The sequence below is a fragment of the Aulonocara stuartgranti genome (assembly GCF_965226115.1).
Source record: "Aulonocara stuartgranti genome assembly, chromosome: 11".
In the NCBI taxonomy this organism is placed as follows: domain Eukaryota; kingdom Metazoa; phylum Chordata; class Actinopteri; order Cichliformes; family Cichlidae; genus Aulonocara; species Aulonocara stuartgranti.
The window spans coordinates 23914750-23928042 of NC_138947.1; the positions used below are offsets into that span (position 1 = coordinate 23914750).

Genomic DNA, 13293 nt, shown 5'->3' on the forward strand with positions numbered 1-13293 from the left:
TAATAGAGTATTTACAAGTAGCAGTGATATACAATGAAATGACAAGTTAAATGTTACTGTAATCTGCAACAGATGAATGGCATTGAGTTATACTCAGTCTAGTTAAAAATGATTGTGATTTAAAAGTTTGTATGTAAAATATAACTTTTTAAAAATTTTGCTTTTAAGTTTTCTGCTATTTAAGCATGTCTTTTTTAAGCATACTGTCTGGTATACTGACAGCATGGGGTCAGACTCAGCACAGCCACTGGGATAAACATAAATTCAAAGTCAAATTTATTTATATAGCACATTTCAGACAACAACTGTTGAGCAAGTTGCTATACATTTAAAATAATCTAAAGAGATTAAAAAAAAAAACAGAGGAAAACATGAAGACATAAAATTTAAGAAAAAGTAGTAAAAAATGAGAAGATTTGAGTAAGAAACAAGATAAATAAAAGTAGTACAAAGTCATTTTAATGTAAAAGCCAAGGAATAAAAGTGGGTTTTCGGATGGGTTTTGAAAGTGTCTAATGTTGGGGAGGTCTCGATGTGAAGCGGCAGTTTGTTCCACAATTTAGGAGCAGTCACAGCAAAGGCCCAGTCTCCTCTGTGCTTTAATCTGGACCTTGGGACAGCTAGGAGCATTTGATCTGCAGACCTCAGTGATCTTGCAGGAGTGTACCAACTCAAAATTATTGAACAGAACAACTCTCAGTACAAATCCCATGCTGTCAAGTAATTGACCCCACTAAGGTGGATTGTCATTCCATCAGACAAGAATGCCTAACACACTTAAGTAACAAATATAGATTGTCTTTAAAGATATTAAAATAGTTGTTACATTTTCCATGGTTCACTGTTGAGGTGATATCTAACTCTAATTTTCCTTAATGGATTGAAGGTTTAAAAAAAGCCTAAAAGATCTCTTTCTTTAAGTTAAACACAATTTCTATCTGCACAGCTATATTTTTATCATGTCAGAATTACTGCTGCTGGAAGTACTGTTGTCTTAATCACAGCCTTTTAACTTCCAACATGATAACGGTGCCACCTAGAGGACTCCTAGCATGCTCTTAATGAATGAGCCTCCACAGCACATTTCTGACCATGTGCTAGTATATACCATTTTATTCTTTACATCACTAGATTATATAAATGAATACATAAATCATCTGTGGGGGAAAGCTACTAAGAAGACATGATTGATTAACATGATAATTGATTTTAATATTACATTCATAATCCGAAATACATTTAAAACTCCAGGTGCTTTGAAAAGTGAAAATGCATCCAGAATCTACAGTTAACATTAATATATTGCACTAAAGAAATTTATTATTTTATGTGTCTAACACAAAAAAATACATAATTTTCCTCCTTCACTATCCTTCTGGACTTGTGATATAGGATGACTCTTCTAGTGTAACAGTGCGTGTTACCTCCAAATAGCACCTCTGGGGTTGAGAAGTTGCTGTTGTGAGTTTGCATATGTGAGATGAAATACTCGAGTCTGTGTGTGTGTGTGTGTGTGTGTGTGTGTGTGTGTGTGTGTGTGTGCTTGTGTGCGCTTGTGTTTTCATGCATCTCTTGGGGTACCCAGCTGAAGCCAGCTGTATATCACGCAAGTCTCCCTTGTGTAACTTCAAAGTCACAGCATGTTCAGTTCAGGCTATTCATGACACAGTCACCGGAAGGACACATGTGTTTATGGAACCTGGACATACTGCTGTACATATAATGTCGTATACTTACTCTGTACTTCTTTCAAGGATATCATTTCAGCAAGTTTTCTTACCGAGCTATATGGGAGGACAGCAGAGAAATCTCTCTGGCCCTGGACAGAAGAAGCAAACATGCATGCCATGTGTCCTTCACACAACTTGAAACTGAAATAACCATGCTTTGAAAACTGCCGTAGAGAATTTGACTGTCTTCATAGCGCTGTGACTTTGTATTTCAGTTTTGCCTGAAAACTTTTGGACCAACACAATCTGGGAAAGGATAAGATGAACAAAAGAGACTGCAACAGAAAGTGGATAGAGGTAAGAAGATGAGACGTAATCTGTAAAGAAACATAAAACAAAGTTCTCATGTACAGACTACATTCCCACAAAAAAATAAAGCAAAACAAAATAAAAAATAACTGCCAAAGTGGTTCTGGACTACTTGTCCACCTTTTGAGGTTGTGGCTTAGGAACTAAAGAAAGAGATCTACTAATTGGAAAGTCAGTGTTTCGATCTCTGGCTCCTCCAACCTATGAGTCAAATAGTGTTTGAGTGTACTTTAACCCTTGGATGCACAACCTACCAATACCTACACTCTTCCACGAGTGGGGTCAAAAATGATCCTAAATAGAAACAATGCATTTTGCTATAAACTCAGTTGTTATTCTTCAAAATCTTTAAATCAAAGAGTTGTTACATGTTTGTGACATGAGGCCCTTTGCATTTTTATTAGTTTTTTCATTAATTTTAAGAAATTGCAGTTTTTGTATCACTTGTATCACTTTTGTATGCTTGCTCTGCATATACCGTACTGCAGAAGCTGGGTCTTCCTTCTGAAAGGCACAAGTTGTTCATTCACTGTAACACAATCACTGAGAATTTATTTCTGCCTGCAGTTGACTAGGAACAGGCCCCATATGTAGTGGAAAGCTGCCATGTGGTTTGTTTTCAGTCCATAGGCTCTAGTCCTCTTGTCATCAAAGTGCAAGAAACGGCGAATATCTTTAAATCTTTGAATTGACATAGTGGCCTTGTACAATGGGTTATGCAGAGGACTCCCAAAAAACACACTGACTGGTACATCCCAGTTCTTCTCACTTCCTGCAAGAATGTTCAATCAAATGAAGGCCAGGAGCTTATGTTTGATTACATTTTTCCACTCTTTTCCCCTGTCTGTGGCTACTCTTTGTGCCTCCATGTTTGTGCATGTCAGCACCTCTCCTATTATATTATCAGACATGAACATCTTCCATGCATCTATTGGGGAGACAGTACTAAACCCAGGTGCAAGCCCCTGCCAACTAATTCAGAATATTGTGGCTAAAGCAGTAAGAGGGGCTCATTCTGTTAGACTCAATATCCATTTCCTCTTCAGAGGACTCATCAGAGGACTCCTCTGTGTCTGACTGGCCTTGTCCAGTGGGGGGGACAGTAGTCTGGGTCCTCTATATCTGAGATGTCAGATTCTGAGTCAATGCCTCCAATTGGGCTCTTCATCCCATCCGTCCGGGATCATTTATAGGGCAAGGTCCACAGCTGGCCTCATAGCAGCCATGTTACTTTAAATATTAAAAAAATAAATCAGAAAGGACAATGTTTGAAATGCACAGGAAACTATAAACAGGGCTGCACATAAATGGTCCACAGGTGCGCATTCACTGTCAAAATAAAAGACACGCACCAGATAAGAAGTTGGAACGCTCGTTTGCGTACATTAGATGTTCTGGAGGAGGACAGACATTTGTTCAGAACTCTAAAGATGTCGAAGAAGCAAGCTCTGTAAGCAATTACTTTGGCGTTCCTCCACCGCAAAAGAAGCGCGTATTCTATGAATTTCCGGGAATACTTTTATTTTGACAGCGAATGCACACTTGCGAACCACTTATGTGCAGCCCTGACTATAAATCATGTATGTTACTGTGTAAAAATTAATTCTTGATCCATCAGAAGTGTAAGTGGGACAGTCAAAGTTGCTAAGAATGAAAGTTTCATAGAAGATTCCATAGGAACTGCTTGGGGTCATTTATGACCCCACTTGTGGAAGAGTGGGGTAGCGATACAAAAACTGCATTTTTTTTTTAAATTAATGAAAAAATTAATAAAAATGCAAATAGCCTCATGTTACAAACATATTTTATGAGGAATACCTGGAATATGAATATATTACAACTTTTCATTTTAAAGATTTTGAAGAAAAACAACCCATGGGGTCATTTTTGACCCCACGTGTGCATCTAAGGGTTAAAACTGATTTTAAAAAATGCTTTGTATGTAGATGTAGAAAAAACAATGTGTGTGAACAGAGGGAGATGGTACTCATCTTTCTAAACAGAAAAAACCCCAAACGCTATAAATACTAAATATAGCAACTAACTTTCACTTACACTGCTACTCAGACATGATTCAGGATAGGATTATATTTCACCTCAGAAGTTTGCACAATTATTCAAGATAAACATAATCAAAGTTTTAATTACATTTCCACAAAAACAAGCGCTCAAACTTGGTATATAAATTTGTAAAAGAGTTTTCACAGGTTGCGAATGCACAGCACTAGAGTGATAGGGGAAAACAAAGAAGTGTTTTATATAAATTGCAGAAGCCAGGTGCACTGTGGGCGGTCAATTTCCTTATTTAAAATAAAAACAAAACACTGCAGCCTTTCAAAAAACAAAGCCAGTACAGGATATTCTCACTCTATAAAAATAGGTCAAAATGACATTTCTTTCTTCTTCAACATAAACTTTAAGATTCTCATAAGATGCAGCACATTAACTTGTAACATTAGCAAACTGCAGTTTTACTCACTGTACACAGCCTAGCACACTGACCCCCCGCCTCTCCTTCTGTCTGTTCCTGTGTGACAGAGTCAGTAACACCACAGCAGGAGGTGAAAGGAGGAGAGCTGCAGGCAGGAAGAGAGAGGAGAGGGAAACTGCAAAAGTACAGCACAGATTCATGCCTAACATTAGACGGCGGCAATGCAAAAATGTGTGACACTGCAAAAAGAAGGCACAGGGAAGAAAGAAAAAAAGAAAAAAGGTCTGTGTGCGATAGGGTTTAAATCCAATAACTGCATGCATGTATGGATCCGAGTCATTGTTCAAATATTTGAGCTTTTGTGTGCGCGTGTGTGTGTGCATGTGCACTTGCACAATGAATGGGGTGCCAGGCGGCAGCAGCTGGGAATGCCTTCCTCTGTTCTCCTGTCATCAATAAATGATCAGAGTGGGCCATCTGGAGAGAGGGAACCACCAACCACCAAGACCTGGCACTGAACGAATGACACAGAGAAAGAAAAAGAATGTGAGGATAGATCAGTGAACAGTAAGAGTAAGAGCGAGATGGGACAGGAAGGGGGAAGTTAAATTTAAAGAACACTGGGGAGGCAATTAAAAAGGATGGGAAAAAGACCCTACAATATATTGGTGGAGCTCAAAAGAAAATCGAATATTGTGAAAAGTTGTTTTTTCATGATTTAATTCAAAAAGGCATCATCTCCGATATTCTTTTGTTTAAATTGTTATGATTATAGCTCACGAAAATCAGAAATCAAGCATCTTATGTAATTAGAATATTCCCAAACAGCAATCAAAAAAAGGATTTACTAAATGTGGAACTTCTGAGTATGCTTTTTATTCTACTTGATTGAGTTTCCTTTACCATGACTTACTGCATCAGTAAAGTGTGAGGCAGAGGCATTCAGCTTGTGGTGTTGCTAAAAGCCAGGTTGCTTTGATAACAGTCTTCAGCTCATCTGTACTTTTGGGCTGAGTATTTCACATCTTACTCTTATCAGTGCCCTATAAATCGTCTGTAGGGTTCAGGTCAGGTGAGTCAGCTTATCAATTAAGCACATTACAATAAAATTCACATGACAATAACATGGTAAGCAAACCATTTGGAAGTAGTTTTGGCACTGTTTGCAGGTGGTAGGTTTAATCAAAAAGGAAACCGGCATCGCCATAAAGCTTTTCAACAGATGGAATCCTGACCTGATCTCCTGGTAGACAGCTGTGTTGATTTTGGATTTGTTGAAACAGAGTGGACCAACCACCAACAACACCAGCAGATGACATGGCACAACAAATCCTAACAGACTGCACAAACTTTACACTGGCATTTCAACACCTTACATCTGTGTCTCTCTAGACTCTAGGATCTTGATTTTCAAATGAAATCAAATTTACTTTCATTTGAAACGAGGACTTTGGACCATTAAGCCACAGTTTAGTTCTTTTTTCCTTAGTCCAGCTAAGATACTCCTGACACTGTCTGTGGTTCTGGAGTCTTTTGCCATTACTTTTGCAACACTTGACTGAAAGTGGCTGTGCATGGTGGCTGTTGATGTATTGCAACCACCTGGGATTCCTCTGGCCCACCAGTAACCCAGAAGTTTGCAGACGACACAGCCATCATGGGGTGTATCTGGGATGATCAGGAAGAGGAGTACAGAAGTCTGGTGAGGAACTTTGTCGCATGGAGTCACACAAACCACCTGCAACTCAACACCTCAAAGACTAAGGAACTGGTTGTGGACTTCGGGAGGTCTAGAGCAGGTCCACTGCCGGTTCAGATAGAGGGGGAGGAGGTGGAGGTGGTCAACAAGTACAAGTACCTCGGGCTGTGGGTGGACAATAAACTGGACTGGTCATGCAACACAGAGTACCTGTATAAAAAAGCCCAAAGCCGACTGTACTTCCTCAGGAGGCTGAGGTCTGCAGGAAGCTCCTGAGGATGTTTTACCAGTCAGTGGTTGCTGGAGTACTTTTCTATGCTGTGGTGTGCTGGGGGAGCAGCACAGCAAAGAAGGACTCATCCAGGCTGGAGAAACTGATCAGGAGGGCTAGCTCTGTGGTCGGCATGAAGCTGGACACTCTGGTGACAGTGGCAGAGAAAAGGACATTAAAGAAACTGATGGACATTATGGGCAATGCCAGGCATCCTCTGCACACGGCCATTAACAACCAGAAGAGTCTGTTCAGTGACAGGTTGCTTCTCCCAAAGACAAGAACTAACAGACTTAAAAACTCCTTTGTCCCACACGCCATCAGACTGTTTAACTCCTCTCTGGAGGGGAGAGGGAGGGGAAACAGGAGGACAAAGGAGGGAACAACTAAGCTGTAGTGCCTCTTCACCTCACTGTGCAATACCTTTTGTGCAATACTTTTGTAAATAGTCAACGGTGCAATAGACTCAATACTTGAAATGTGCAATTCACTTGTATTTTTATTTTTATTCCTATTTATTCTATTTATCCCCTTCGTATATTTTATTTATATTGTCTCTGTATTTATATATATGTGTGTGTGTATAACTCTGTAACTTCTGTCGGTGCTGTGCTTTTTTGGAAATCGAATTTCCCAGAGGAACCCACCCGAGGGATTAATAAAGTTCTATCTTATCTTATCTTATCTAACCCCTTCACTTCCTGCCTGCTGAGAGAAATATCCAAGAAGAGCTCAGACTCCACTCCTCAATTATCAGCCAACTTTTTCTACTGTGTACTTTACCCCTGACCATCACTAACCCCCCATTTACTCTCCATTAGAGCTTCCTGTTCATTCCTGTAGAAAGATACTCACTGGAGCACTTATCTTTTTCAGACTCCTGCTTTTTTTCCCCATTCCAAGTAGTTCTTAAAAATGTTGCAGTTCAAAAGCAAAACGTGTTGTAATGTGACTCGACAAATTTGCATCTAGACAAAAAGAGTAAACTTCGACCACATGTGCCAGAAGAAAATGCAGTTGTTTCAAAAGAACTCACACTTTTGTATACTCAGATACTACATTTGACATAATACATACATAATATGACATTTTCAGAGACAGAAAATATGCAAAGAATATGCATAAAATAATTAGCCAATTTAAAGTAATTTTTTAAAAAGTATTTATTTTCACATTTTGTTTGTGGCTGGAGTTAAGAGAGTCATGGTCCTGAGTCTTTGACTTAGTATTTAGAGTTTTATACTGGCGTGTTTGTTGGAACGTTATAAGATAATGTAAGTTCTTGTTCCTGAATATGTTATGTTCTAGTGCCTCTGAGTTTGTTATTTAAATTTCCTGAATTCTAGTTTCATTATTTTGTCTGTCTCTTATATGTGGTCTCTGAGTCTGTTTTTTTTACCTCTGGTCTACCCAGTTGTGTCTCAGTGTTCTGTGGTCTCTCTGGTCTCTCATTTTTAGAAAATCTTACTAAAAATATTTAAAAAGCCATGCTATCCAAGCTAACATTTGAATTGGAGGAGAGTTAATAATTAATCACAGAATTGGTGGAAGTAGTATACATTTATCACTCTTTACAGTAGCTTAGTACAGCTCAGTACAGCACAGTATGCTGGAAGAACATGATAAATATTTATAACAATAGATCCTGTTTGTAGGCTTGCATTACAATCACATGACTTTCTTTTTCTCACACTCACTGACATTTTTCTAAAATATTCTAATATGCTGAAACTTGTTTTTGTTATGTATGTACTACATTTTATTATGAAGTAAGTATAAAGTATGTATAAAGCTACATATGTATACATATGTACACTTTTGTCTGCTATAGCCACTGGACTGCCATACCATTATAACCAAAAAAGCAAAATTATTCATTAGGAGTCTTGCTATCAGCCACACAAACTTCTGTGGCCATTTCATTATGTGAGTTATATTTTGAGCATTTATTTAAGAAAGCAATTTAATTCATATCTCACATTAAATCATAATTTATATATGTTACACATTATATGCTATTTAATCTTTGTTATATGTACATTATAGTACTTCTCATAAGCACACATGATGAGTCCAGACAAATAATTATATTTTAATATTGTCCCCTACATCATTAGCTTAACATGACAATTTTACAGTAGGCTACCTCTTAGGAATTCATATCTAACATCCCCAAGCAATATGAAGCACTCTCTCTAAATTTGTGTCTGCGTTCTTCTGTGTTTACATGTATGTCTAAATGCAGCCCTAATTTGCATTTGCATGGTCATTTCGGATTTAATTTGCCTCACTGTGTGACTAATTTGTGCTCCAATAAGTAACATATGCCCCAGGCCATATAACCTAGACATTGCATGGTTTTAAATTAGCTTTTATAATCCTTAGAGGCTATAAATATGTTCAGTGATTAGATATTTTAGTAAACTAACCTATTAGAATTTGGTATAGAAAAGCCAAGTATATGGTAAGCCACGCAGCACACAACAGACTGCCTAATTTTTAATGTTACAACGTTAAATACTGTAAGCAGAGCTGGACATAAAAAAGTAGGTACCATATTCATATTGCCTCTTTTTGGTAGCACTGGTTTAACTTTTCCTTTGTTTAAAACCCTTTTATACTTCAAGTGTTTGTAACACTTTCCAATAAATTTTGACCCATTAGATTTTTTTTTAAATTTCATTTATTATAATATCACAATTTTTACTATTTTCACTATCGTGTTTACCTTATGATGTGTTATGAAATGCTGTGTTAGTTTTCAGAATATTTTCTGTCTTGGGGCTTGTCAAGAAGTTTTTCACAAATATTAGACAACTGTTGTGTTCTTTTTGGTCAGCTATAGTTTTAGCTTCAAAATTCTCCCATTCCCTGTTTTCCAAATCTCTTTTTCGTTACTAAATCATGAACACTGACCGTTCCAACCTTTGTCCATTCATGGCTAATGGCTCTCACTTTGGCTTGCTGGAGTCTATGGTTGCTTTTTGAGAGCTTAAACCCTACTTCACTGTGCTCCACAGGTTCTATTCATGTGATTCAACAGGTTTGGTGATAATCAGGGCTGGGTGTTATTAGTGACACTGAAATCAGCTTTCTTTAAGATCTGTTAAGGATGACTTTTGATGGTGACTTCACTACTTCTGTTTTCTCAGAAGCTACTCCACATTTGTAAAAATGTGATCAGTACAAGGCATTTCTGTCCCATTAAATATGTTTTAATGTGCTCATTAATTACTTGAGATCCATCCATCCATTCTCTTCTGCTTATTCTTGTCAGGGTCACTCTATGGGAAGAAGCTGAAGTACTTGGAGAGAACCCACGCAAACATGGAGAGAACAGGCAGACTCCACACAGAAAGATCCCAGCCTGATGGTGAATTGAACTCAGGACCTTCTTGCTGTGAAGCAACAGTGCTAACCACCATGTTACGATACTGCCGTGTGTGTATATATATATATATATATATATTAGGGGTGCAACGATACACAAAATTCACGGTTCGGTTCGGTTCGATCCTTGGTGTCACGGTTCGATATTTTTTCGATACAAAAAAAATGTTCATGCCTTTTTAATTTGTCATTAATTAGTCCAGCTTTGTCCAGCCACTGGTAGGATTTGTGGATATCAGCCACCTCCTCTATCTGCCGGTGGTACATACCGTGCAGGGGCCTGTCCTTCCATGATGGTTCCTCGTCTCCCTCCTCTTTCTTGGGTTTCTTGGGTTTCTGCTGCCTGAGGTATTCACTGAGCACTCGGTCAGGTGGGGCCATCTTCCCAATGTATTCTGCTATATATATATATATATATATATATATATATATATATATATATATATACGCCCGGTCCGCGTCAGGTGTTGAGGAACCAGGGCACCCTGACGAAAAGTGGGCTACTGGAACAAGAAGGCATTGTTGGGATGCTACTACGCAAGTAACCCTGGCGGAAGGGGGCTACATGAATAGGATGGGAATAGGATGGGAGCACTAGGTGCTGTGACTCCCAAGCTAGGCAAGTGGCTCCAGCAGATCCCGGGAATAACATCGGAGATCTCTGTCCAGAAGAGCGCAGTCCTGGGAACAGCTAAGATAGTGCGCAGGACCCTCAAGCTCCCAGGCCTCTGGTAGAGGACCCGAGCTTGAAGGATAAACTGCCCGCAGGGGAGTGCTGGGTGTTATATATATTTTAATAAAAGGCTTGCTATAGGCAGGAGCTTTCTTTTTCTCATGGTCAACAATTGTTCTAATTGTTATTATTGTTACTTGCACAGTACACGTGACAATATTCATCTCCCCAGCTTCCACTTTTTACACTAAAGCATTTTCCCAGCTGCCTTTCTTTCGTTCCAGAAAACCGTCATATGTACAAAGAGAAGATGCTTCCTTACAGCATACAGTCATATCACCCCACAGCAGGAGAGCTATCTGCGCCCTGTCTGTCACGGACCTGGGTCTTTGAATAAGTATGGACATGTGTATTTTTGGTGCTGCTGTCCTGTTTCCTTGTGTTTGTGTATAGTGTGTGTGTGTGTGTGTCTGTCTGTCTGTCTGTCTGTCTGTCTGTCTGTCTTTCTTTCTTTCTTTCTTTCTTTCTTTCTTGATGGCTGACTCTGGTATAATACCTGGGGGAAATAATACCATTCTTTCCCCCAGGAGGAGCGTGGAAACAGGAGGGCAGCAAGCACAGGGATTGGGAGAACACGGGAGCGGAGAGCACAAAGACACAACATGGGAGTCCAGGGAGCACACAGGTATTTATTGTTATTTTCCTGCACTGTAAATTAACGCACTGTTGCAGTGAAGAGTCCTGTGTTTTGGGTCCTATTTTGACACTGTCTTTATTAGTTGGAATGTGCCCTCACTAAATTATTAATTAACATACATTAATTATTAATGTATTTATTATTGATGCTTAAACAATATTGAAGTGATTTGCAAGTCACTTTAACACCCCACTAACACAATGTGCATTCCCAAATTTTGAACTGTAAATTTCCAGATTGTTTTATTTAATTTACTTAATATATATAATTCACTCACTTGCTGCACATAATGTCCTCTTTGTATATATGTACTTACTTTATATTTTTTTCTCTCTCTTTTTGCACATTCGAGGAGTGTATCAGGACACATTTCACTGCATGTGGTACTTGTATAACTATGCAAATAAAAGATCTTGAATCTTTGATGTTTCATGCATATTATTTAAACTGACAGCACATTTAAATAAACAAAAAATGCTTGAAATTAGTAATCTGTGTTTGCAACTGACATAATTTAAATTTAAAAAAAATTATTGCGCTGTGTATTGTACATCTAGTCTAGTTTCTTGACTTTTGAGGGACTGTTTAGCTTGATGGGGTAGGAAGATAGAGTAACAAGCAATAATACTCTAATTTTTCTTTCTGTTTCCTGCTTTCCTTGACTTTTTCATTCTTTATTTGCTGTGCACAGTTTTACTGTTAATTATGATCAAAGAGTTTTTGGTTGTGTATTGTGTGTCCTAACATTAGTCACACTTCAATGACATGAAGTGTGATCTGCCTGAAGCACAGCAGACTAAAAAGCAAGGCATACAGACGAAGCAGTGGGGAGAAAGAGGAAGGGAGTAAGGAAATAATTTTGTACATTAGGCTAAAACAGTGTGATCATCGAACATTTTAGTGCAAAAAATAACAAACCCAACGGACTCAAAATACCTCCATGCTTATTTACAGTCTGTCTCTATCAGCCAGTTACTTAGACAAACTAGCCTGCTCACAATTTCAGAGCTCAAGGCAGCTCTATTTTTTTGTTACAATATGACCTGCAAGTGAGAACAGTCTCTCACATGGAACAGAAGTGGCAGGACTAGTCCAATACTTGTGGGCCAGGACAAACAGCTGTGGGTGGGTCCCTGCTCAACTGGACCACCATTGCAGTGGGCAGTCTGTCTCACTGATGGTGGATTCTGCTCTACCAACTCAGGATCCTGTTACACGGGGCTTCCTCATCTGAATTAGAGTCTGAAGACAATGAAGAGAGTGTTAGGTTTTGTCATTTATGCTTAGAAATATTTAACCATATATGCTTAGAGGTGTATAATCAATTGTGTAGTGATAGGATGTGTGATCTTTAGCAGGCTGCAAAGGCTACATCCTGGGAGCATGGGAAGAGGTCGTACCTTGTTTTATTGTTTTACTGTAGGATTAACGTAGCTATGTCAGTTTTAGTCTAAGTGCTTTTTCACATATAGATGAACTGTTGGACTTCCAGACCAGCAGGTTTAGGGAAGTCATTTATGGGGTCACACTCTGACCCCACACACACACACAGGCAAGGTACTCTTTGTTTGTATGTAGACGTCGTATGTTAATGAACCTATGCATATTCATGTAACCTCAATAAAAGAGCAGTGTTACGGGGGAGCGGACGAGAGCAACTGGGGTCAAGCAAAGGAACGGCGTTTGTCCGGTTCTCTCCCGTGCACGAGAATCATGAAGAACTTTGCCTACTTCGTGTCTTGCTTTGCTGTGTAATTATATTGTCTTCAACATTCCAGCGAATAGGTTCAAGCTACAAACCTATCAGAGAGGAGGAGGCTCTTTGTCTTTGCTGGCTCCTTTGCGGTGGCATCTTTACACTGTTCCTGCAGCAGGGCCTCAAGGCTGGTCCAAGCCTCTTCTCACTCTCCCCTTGCAAGGCACTTTAAATCCTTAAAGCGTGGGGCAAATACAGTAGCTATCTTGAGCCACTGACGGTTGAGTATAGCTACGCGTTGAGATAGGTCCTTTATGAAGGGAGCCTTAAATTTCACCGTGTAGTTTGAGTCATCATCAGAGACCTCCATGGTGGGATGCAGGTGGCAGAAAGCAGG

General features: G+C 39.1%; 1 long non-coding RNA gene across 1 annotated transcript in view; it reads left to right on the forward strand.

The window, feature by feature from the left end:
• The window catches only part of LOC309716883, a 156756-nt gene extending 146894 nt beyond the window's left edge, over positions 1–9862 (forward strand). Inside the window, exon 6 of the long non-coding RNA XR_014279531.1 lies at positions 9718–9862. This is a non-coding gene — a long non-coding RNA (uncharacterized lncRNA). The remainder of the gene's footprint in view (positions 1–9717) is intronic.
• The last annotated feature ends 3431 nt before the right edge of the window (positions 9863–13293 follow it).